Below are 9,926 nucleotides of genomic sequence, written 5' to 3'. Positions count from 1 at the left end.
GGCTTACAGATAGTGAAAACCCAAATTCAGTGTCTCAGAAAATTTGAATATTGTGGAAAAGTTCAGTTTTGTAAAGTCCTGGTGTCACACCCTAATCAGCTTATTAACTCAAAACACCTGCAAAGGTTTCCTGAGCCTTTAAATGGTCTCAGTCTGGGTCAGTCAGCTACACAATCGTTGGTAAGACTGCTGACTTGACAGACATCCAGAATTGTCATTGACACCACTGAAGCCACTAAAGGTCATTGCTAAAGAAGCTGCTTGTTCACAGAGTGCTGGATCCAATCATGTTCATAGAAAGTTGAGTGGAAGGAAAAAGTGTGGGAGGAAAAGGTGCAGCAGCACAAGGGACGACCGCGGCCTTCAGAGGATTGTCAAGCAAAATGCATTCAAGAATTTGGGGGGGCTTCACAAGGAGTGGACTGAGGCTGGAGTCAGTGCATCAAGAGCCACTACGCACTGACCAATCCCAGACCAGAGCCACTGGGCTGAACTGGACTGCTGGACCAGATCGTCAGAGAACGTGTTTATGAAGACGGTAAAAACACACTGAAAATATGTGGAATGGTGACGGACATAGAGAGCTTGTTTACTACGTCGGCAGTTTTGTGTGTCTTTTCAGTGATGACTGCAGAACCGGGTTTAGAGGTGGCGGTTTTTTGCTTTACCAAAGGTTTCTTCCTGTTCGAGGGACTTTTTTCCTTTACAGTCGCTCGTGCGTGCCCATATGGATCTGTTGGGTTTCACTCAGTTTAAAAAGAATCGAATCATCTACTCGCCTCGGGCCTCAACCTCATTCTCACCACCACCAGTGTCCAGACTCCAGAGGCGAAGACTAATCTTAGATCAGTAGCTACTTGCAGATACTGAGAACCGATCTGAATACTTATTAAATGTCATTAACCCTAATCTATAACGCACACACATTAATGACATGTGAAGGCTATGTGAACCAGCTCTATACAGCGTCTACATCTCCAACAGTTTTGAAGACTCCAGTTCACTACTGCGTCTTCAGTATGCAGTGCGTAGCATCTACGCACTGCGCTATGCGTACTGTAGACCGTAGACCAAGCTCACTGTGCTGCCACACACACACTCCAGCGATCCGTCAGGCTAACTCTGCGGGTCTAAATGTCTGGTGATGAAGTGGCTGCTGTTGTGCGAACTTTCTCCTCCTGATATTTTGTCAGAATATCATTTACATTTTGTTTTACATTTGTCATTCTCTTTAATATTAAAGGATGTCCAAACCGTGGACGTCACTCGTCCTCTCTTGTCTACCTGCTGCTGATGTTGCTGACGGATGGCGTCATGTAACACTCACCAGGTTATATCGGGGAGCTTTCACGAGGATGAGATGAGTATCCCTACTTTCCTATATTTGTATTGATGTGGAAAATGACAGTGGATGCTGAGCTGGCGTGTTGACCACCCAAATAAAGCTCCTGGATGTTGTGGAGGGCAGCAGGCTGGGAAACAATAACAGTGTGAAACTAACAAAGTCTCATCCTGCGCGCCAGGCAGCGCTTTGCCCCGAGTGTGAGATGAAACCCCGTGTTAAATGTAAGTGAGGGTGACACCTTCATCACCGAGCACCTCCACTGAGACCCGAAGCCTACAGGCGCCCACAACATGCAATATTCATCCACGGTCAAAAGACACAACACGGAGCTCTGTCACTGACTGACACACACACACACACACACACACACACACACACACACACACACACACACACACACACACACACACACACACACACACACACACACACACACACACACACACACACACACACACACCGCTCATCAGCCTGAGTGACGGTTTACAACAAGCAATTAGTCGTGCTTGAGTGGAAGAAAAATGAATATGGTGAAGAAAAGGAAATTTGTCAAACAATTCACAGAGTACAGTCAGAACATGACAGATGTAGGTGTGTGTGTGTGTGTGTGTGTGTGTGTGTGTGTGTGTGTGTGTGTGTGTGTGTGTGCGTGTGTGTGTGTGTGTGTGTGTGTGTATGCCTGCAGGGAAACATTGGGGTTGTGTGTTTTGTCTGAAAGCAAAAACTGCTAAAGTGATCAAATATCTCCTTTTCTTCAGTCAAGGTGTTTTTTCTGGACACCGAAAATCAAAAACTGTGGAGAATTAAAATGTTAAAATGTGTTCTTAGATCTTTATTAAGTTCTCACGACAAGGTTTCAAGTGAAAACGTGTTGTTTTTGTGTTTTGCTCAGAAATGGCAGAAACACTGAAAGTGATGTAGTTTTCCTGTGGGACCACTAGTGTTTGTAGTAAAAACAGAACAAACTGTTCCAACTCCTTTAAATTGTCCGTCTTCGTGGGAAAACTTAGTGTCTGGATGTAAGAAAGTGTCTCCACATGTGATCCAGATGACGATGTAGTAAATGTACACTTTATTAGAGAACAGTTCAAGAGTGAAGAGCACACACCGCATGCATTGTTATGAATCAGAACAATTTACTATGACGTGTGTGCACATTAGCAGCATTTCCGAAAAGTGAAGTTTTCTTTAAACAGGGCCTTATGCCTTGTAGTATGTGCAGTATGGCACAGTACGGTACAATACAGTATGGAAAAGCATACATAGACCGAAATCTTTTGCATGGTTCCACCACAGAGAGTACGGTTAAAGGGGAGGCGGGGTGATGAAGGGCCGAGTAATGACGTATGTGACATTGTTACGCATCAGTAAACGTAGGACCAATTGCGGAACAAATTTGTTGAGTTGCAGCTCAGACGTCCGAGCAAAGCCGTGAGCCTCCACTCTCTGTGACACAGCTTGGAAAACGTTCTCATTCCGAACAGCAGCGTCCAGCTTCTGCTTAATCTCCTCCTCTCCTGTTATGGAGAGGAGCGTCTGCACCTCATCGAAACACCATTAAAAAAAAAAAGCGTTAACAAAACAACCAGTGTGCACGACGCACGAGGAAGTTTATCTGGCCCATGAGCTACTGAAATATCGTGGGCTTGTCAAGAGTGACCATCGTCACTGACCGATCAGCAGACGGCTGAACCGGACCAGTGTGCAAAGCACCTCAATGGAGGCGTTACCAAAAATGGTAACGGTTGGGTGAGGTGGGGTGAAAATTGGAAGGGGTTCTGAGAGACAGCAGCAGTGCTGAAGTTCCACTGTGGCTTTTCCAATTCCCGCCATCAACATTGGTGCCACTGATGTTGTTCAATGACTTTTATTTGTACTGGGTATGAAAGCTTAGAAATGGTAATTTGTGTTCCCTTTATGACTTTCCTCACTGACAAACACGTCTGAAAGTTCTCTTATCGTGTCACGTTGATCAAGCAAGTATATTCTTACACTTGTCTGACCTTAAAGCAGCTGCGCATATTGATTCCTTATGAAGTCGATGTTGCGCTGATCGGTTCAAACAGGCAGTGAAGCAAAGTCACGACTGCTGCAGAACCACGAGACGGATGAGGATGAGAATCATGAAGCATTAGCAGCTTTGGTCATGAAAATGCTTCGACCAATATAGCTGCGTTTGAGATGAGACTCAGATCACTGGATCTGACATTATCTGGACAGGTGGATCCTCCCTCTGGATTTGTCTGACAAAGTGTTTCTTATCGTTCGTCTTAGTCTTTTGTCCTTTTCGCAGACCGACTGTAGTCATGCAGTGATCAGGTTCATCAACCCAATAATGTATGTTCAGCAAAAGAAAACCTATCACACACAGCGGCATACTAACAATGTAAACAATAAACTCTGAATCATCAGTCACTTCTCTTTGCATCAGCTTATCGCAGAGCAAAAGAGCACTTATGACATAACCTTGAAATAGCCGGAGAATCTGTACTCCTGCCTCACGTTGTTGCCAACTGATAAGATTTCCTTGATACTGTGATTTTAGGGAGCAGAGTGTATTCACAAATTTATGACTTGATATACAGGCGGCAGTACTGAGTGGATCCCTGCTTCGTATAATTTAAAGAAACATCATGTTGACCCTTTAGTCCACTTCGAGTCACAGTAAGAACCTGGAGAACAAACAACTGCTGAACAACCCAACTTCTTCCATCAAGAAGCACTGAGGACTATTCCCAGGAAATCAGCATCCATCCATCCATTCATCCGTCTGTCCGTCCATTCCATCCAATTTATCTACTCATTCACCATTCATCTAATGATTCCATAGGCAGTTCAAATTAAATTTGGACAATTGAAAACAATCAAAGTATCATCCATCCATCCATGCATCCATCCATTCCATCAAATGAATCTACCCATCCATCCTTGATCCGGCCATTCAATTAATCAACTCATTGACCCGTAATCCATCCATCCATCCATCCCACATTATTTTTCTTTTGTAAGGTCTGTTGGTGGAATCTGGAAGTGTAAAAAAATAAATCATTTATAGTCTACTGAAGGGAAAGGTGTTTCTCCTTTTCATAAAAAGGTAAAGAGCTCTGTGATGGATTGGCGACCTGTCCAGGTGTACCTTCCTTCACCCATAGTTGGCTCCAGCGGCCCATGACCCTGCACAAGACGAAAGATGGATGGATGATGTATGGGTGGTTAGCAGAATGAAATTATGAGGTGAATTTCTACCCTCCAGCCATCTGGTTCTACACAATCCTTCATGTACGCTCAATCACACATGAAGATACACGGATAATATTGCCCAAGGACACTTTCACAAGCAGGTTTCACGAGAGGTTAGAGGAGGATGGACAGACTGGTTGGAGATGATGGAAAGACGACAGGAACTCAAAGAAGCTCTGGTTCCTGCAGCCTGCAGAAGAGCATCTGTCAGCTTTTCCAAAAGCTGATGAAGACCTATGCCGGAAACTGAGGCTACAGTTCACAAGAGACCAACTGAACCAGAGAAGATCTGAGGAGACATTCAGAACTTGGTGTCACACCATGAGAGCTTGGATCCTTCCTGCCTGGTATCAATGGTTCCGCTGCTGCTGTGATGATGTGGAAGATATTTTCTTCTTCTGAGTGTCAGTTCAGCAGATTGAAACTACACAGTTTACCTGAGGATCTACATCTCTTTATGAAAACAGTGAATCATTTTCTGATGGAGACTTCCAGCTCACCAAGATCAAACCGACTCAAACTGGCTTCTGGAATATGAGGATGAGTCCTCAGACCATCACATCTGCAGCAACTCTGAGAAGTGATCCTGTCATTATGGACCAAAACTTCAGAGGAACATTTAAATAACTGAGTTGAATCTAAGACGCCTGATGTTTTGGTGGTTCATGAGATTAAACATGCCTGTTTTCCTTTTGTTCCAAAGAACACAAGTTGTGTTGCATTTTTCTCATGATTCATTTATGAGCCATCAACCCGTTTCATATGACTTGTGATAGTATTATATTGTACACATAAATTTAAATATCCTATATATATTCTAATATTCAGGTGTAACTAAATTTGCTTTTGTTTTGTAAAATTCAACAAGGTTTGAATTGCATCTGTATTGCCAAAATACTTCATAATGGCCGAGTACCTCCAGAGATTAAAACACAATCCAAGCTTTGCACATTATCGAAAATAGAAAACATGAAAAGCAAAAGAAAGGAGAGAGAAAAGGATTGACTGAAAGTGGGTGGCAGAGAAGCAGAGGAAGGCGTAGTGTGGGGGTGGAGAGTAAAATAGTGAGCAGAGAGAACAAGAGCTTCCTTCTCTAATTCCACACACCATTAAATAGTAATTTCACTGCTTGATATATTTATGCATTAAAACATTACGGCCTCCTACCCAACCAATTACTATGCAGACTGAGCTCTTGCTGTCCACACAGCCGGCCTCATCGGAAAGATCATATGCATGAAATATACAGGCTCCACCACCAAACAGCACGCCCGGCCACAGAGAAGGAAGTTTATAGTCAGTGAGATATGTTTGAGATTCAAAGAGCTGATTAATGTCTGTTTGTGTGCTTTAAATAAACATATCAACCTGAGTTAAAAGTTTGAGTTGACATAATTACACGTATAAATCTCTCCTGTGTGAATGTCTCATATTACATTCAAGCACTCTGTGATTGTTACATGAGGTAGAGAACCAAATGTAATTCAGATATTGTAGCTGACATGTTCACTGGCCAAATCAGAAATATTGCTTCAACGGAGACTAATTCAATAATTGTTATATCAAACAATGACAGTTAGTGAAAATTTAAGGCTCCTGCAGACTGTGTGATTTTAACAATCTTATAGGTTGACAGCTAGCCACACTGTACGACACAAATCTCAAACTTACTTTAGACATGAAGTTTGTTATAAATAAATGAAAATAGAAGCTGAACCACAGCCTACGACCACGTAAGGTTGACGTTGCGTAAGAATAACACGTCAATAGAATAGAAACATGAACAGAGCCCTTTTAATTGTGACATTTTTCTGTTAGGAGAGAAAGCCCCTGAAAAAAAAGGAGCCTGAGAATATGACAGGCTTACCAATTTTGCAAAGGGAGCTGGAAGTAAGCGCCTGTTAGCGTCTACTAGCATTTTATGCTAGCATTAACTGCTGTGGTCTTTTATTTTCCTACAAAACACACCACATGTAGACGTAACAAACAGGCTGCAGCAGCAGACACAATCACCCTAAATATCCGACACTGTCTGAATGTTGGAGCAGGTTGTCTTTGGCTGTAAGACCAGGACGACCGTCGTCCTCGAAGTGCGACGGAGGACCAACAATTTGGAGTCCAGAGATTTTGCCACAGTTGCACTACGACTGTCACCTTTACTCTGAAGATCAAATATCATACAGTGGTTTACAGTGGCTGAAAAGCTGCAGGTCAGGTTCAACTTTCTCCATTATGGTTCTTTTTAAATGCACACAAACGGCAATGTGTTCAGAATTTTCCAAATGTGTCCAGGTTGGTTAATGTTTATAAATGTTTGGATATGCTCATATATATTAATGACTGAAAATCTAAGAGCTTAATAAAGGAAGTTTATTTTTCACTTCATTTTTTTGTTTCTATCAAAGCATTCTAAAATACTTTGAAAGATGAACATATGTGTTGTTTGAAAATATACCTGATATACCTTTTGTTTTCCCTAAACTCTTTAAGAAAACCAGCCCCAAAACACATTCATTTTTCAAAAGTTACTTAAATGAAGCATCTGCTTGTATTTGTTTACAAGTATGCTAATGCAAGAGTCTTAATAAGTGTCTCTATTGACAAGCTGTTTAAAGGAACTATAATGTTTTCTCACTGGGGCCTCGCGCAAGATCGCTGTAATGTGGTTTATAAACGTACTGCATTTAAATCAAATTAGCATTGACTGAAATCAAATAATAATGAAGAGCCCCACCAAAGAAATGTATCACCTGCCTCCACTGGTTGCAGGTTTGATTCCCGTTCACATGGACCGCGGATTGCTCCCAATGGATAGACTGAGTGCCTTGCATGGCAACTGCCTCCACCGGTGTGTGAATGGGTGATTGTGAGTAATGAGGTAAAGTGCTCTGGGACTGCTTAAGCAGTTGAAAAGAGCAATATAGGTAAAATCCATTTACCATTTATGAAAGAAAACCACAATTTTTCCTGTCACTATATATTCCAGATGTATTCCGTCTGCCTGGTGGTGCAGTGGTTAGCGGTCACGAGTTTGAATCCTGGCCAGTCTGCACGTTCTCCTTGTGCATCTGTGGATTTACACCGAGTGCACACACAGTCCAAAAAACATACATGTGAGGTGACTGTCCTTCCTGTAGTCAGTTGAGATCACTTCCCCATCCTGAACTGGATGAAGTGGTGTTGAAGAAATATTCTAATGCAGCCAAGGCACAAACTATCATCGCTCAAAGGAAGGCGCCACATGACCCGATGCAAAGAAAAAACCTACAGACTAACTGACGCTTTTAAAAGAAGCGTGTTTAAAATAAACTGTCTCCAATTTCAGAAGCTCATTTTTTTCTTTCTCTCCTTCCTGTCCTATACAGCCTGGTGTTTAGTAAACCGTGTAGCGAGCTCTGTACGATAAACCCAGAGAATCAGTGGGATGTGGTCGTGAATTGTGTTTTAAAATGATGAGTGAGACATTTTCGGCAGCATTGTCTCTTCGCTGGGTATTTTTGATTTCTTCCACATCATCATCAAAGCCATTGAGATTCAATTGAGGAGAAATGCTTTTGAGTGCAAGCGTGTGTGTGTGTGTGTGTGTGTGTGTGTGTGTGTGTGTGTGTGTGTGTGTGTGTGTGTGTGTGTGTGTGTGTGTGTGTGTGTGTGTGCTCTCAGTTCATGTCACACAATCCATCACTGGCAGCTCTTCTTGCGGGTGGATCACTGCAGGTTACGGTTGCGCTCCCTAAGCATTGTGGGAGCTTGATGTATGTGCTGTCGACTGGCAGTTAATGAAACAGCAGCTACAGAAGCCGGCCTCCCTTCCACTGCACCTCCCTTCCTCCACTCCTCTGTCCTCCTGCTAATCTCCACCCCGGCTTCCTCCATCTCACGCCCCCCCCACCGCTCGCCATCGCTGCATGCTAAAAGCTGCAAAATTTAGCAAGTACGAGAAATATTTTGGATTGTTCTTCCATTTAAATCTTAATAATAATAAAAAAGGAAACTCTCCATGGAACTGATGCGTTTTTGTGACATTTGGAGTTGATTCCTTTAATTCTGGTTTGCTTTTATGAGAAAAATTGACAGTTCGCAGACCCTCAAAAGAAAAATCTGCCCACATTAACAGTTGTCATTAATACACGCACGCACACACACGCACGCACACACACACACACACACGCACACATGAAAAGTAGCAGCATTTGCCTACCACAGTATGAAAATTGCTGATTTTACCAAGAATTTCAAATAATTCAATGTGGGGTTTTTTCTGTCCGACTGTGATTTACCATTAATCCATATCACTGTGGGTAGATTTTATCCATCTATCAACCTTCTATGCCCATTTATCCAGCTCAGGGTTACGCTAGGCTGGAGCCAATCCTGGGTATATCATCCCCAATAAATACAATTCAATAGAAGGGAGTTAAGAAGACCACCCGCCCAGAAAATTGCTCACTTGTAAGGCGATAACTAATCTGTGTTCTGTGTTTTTCACACGAGAGAAAGGAGCGTTATCAATGGCTGAGTCGGTATTCTCTGTCGGTGAAAATGTACATATGTACACAAGATACCGAACCTGTTGTGAAGTTGGTTCACAAACCAACTTCACAACAGGTTCGGTATCTTGAGAGCTTCTGCTGGATGAAGGACTTTCAGTTGATTCACAAGCAACTGGAAGGAAAACATGATTGTCAGTGTGATCAAGGTTTAACTGGACCTGGTGGACGGCGGTGACTGCAGCGGCAGGTAGAGCGGCTAATGCTAATGCTAACAGCTCTAACCTCCACAATAAGGTCATCTTTGGGTGGAAATTAAATTACCAACATTTAGCAGTATATAAATACTAGAAGAATATGAGTAAACCTGAGGCTGATGTCCTCGGTGTGTCACATCACATATATAACAACATAAAATAAACTGATCACATTCAGACAGTCACATCAACATAGTCACATTCACAGTCACACACACACACACACACACACACACACACACACACACACACACACACACACACACACACACACACACACACACACACACACACACACACACACACACACACATATACGTTTCTCTCAAATTTTGTTTGCCTGGTCTCTTAAAGAGGCAAGCACACAGAATTATTTTATTGTGGTAAAATGATGACTTCAAATTGTTGTTTTATCACTTTTTTGCAGGTATTAATTTTAAGCTCTGGTAGGTAGGGTTAGGGTTCGGGTTAGTAGTCTTGCGGTTTTGGACTGAAACCTTTTTTTTTATATATATATATATATATTATTTTTTTTTTTTTAAACAATCCATAACACTGGGAAACGGCGTCTCCCTCAGAATTCTCCTGCCGCCCCGG

This window comes from Blennius ocellaris (assembly GCF_963422515.1).
Source record: "Blennius ocellaris genome assembly, chromosome: 16".
NCBI lineage: Eukaryota > Metazoa > Chordata > Actinopteri > Blenniiformes > Blenniidae > Blennius > Blennius ocellaris.
This window is presented reverse-complemented; position numbering follows the sequence as displayed.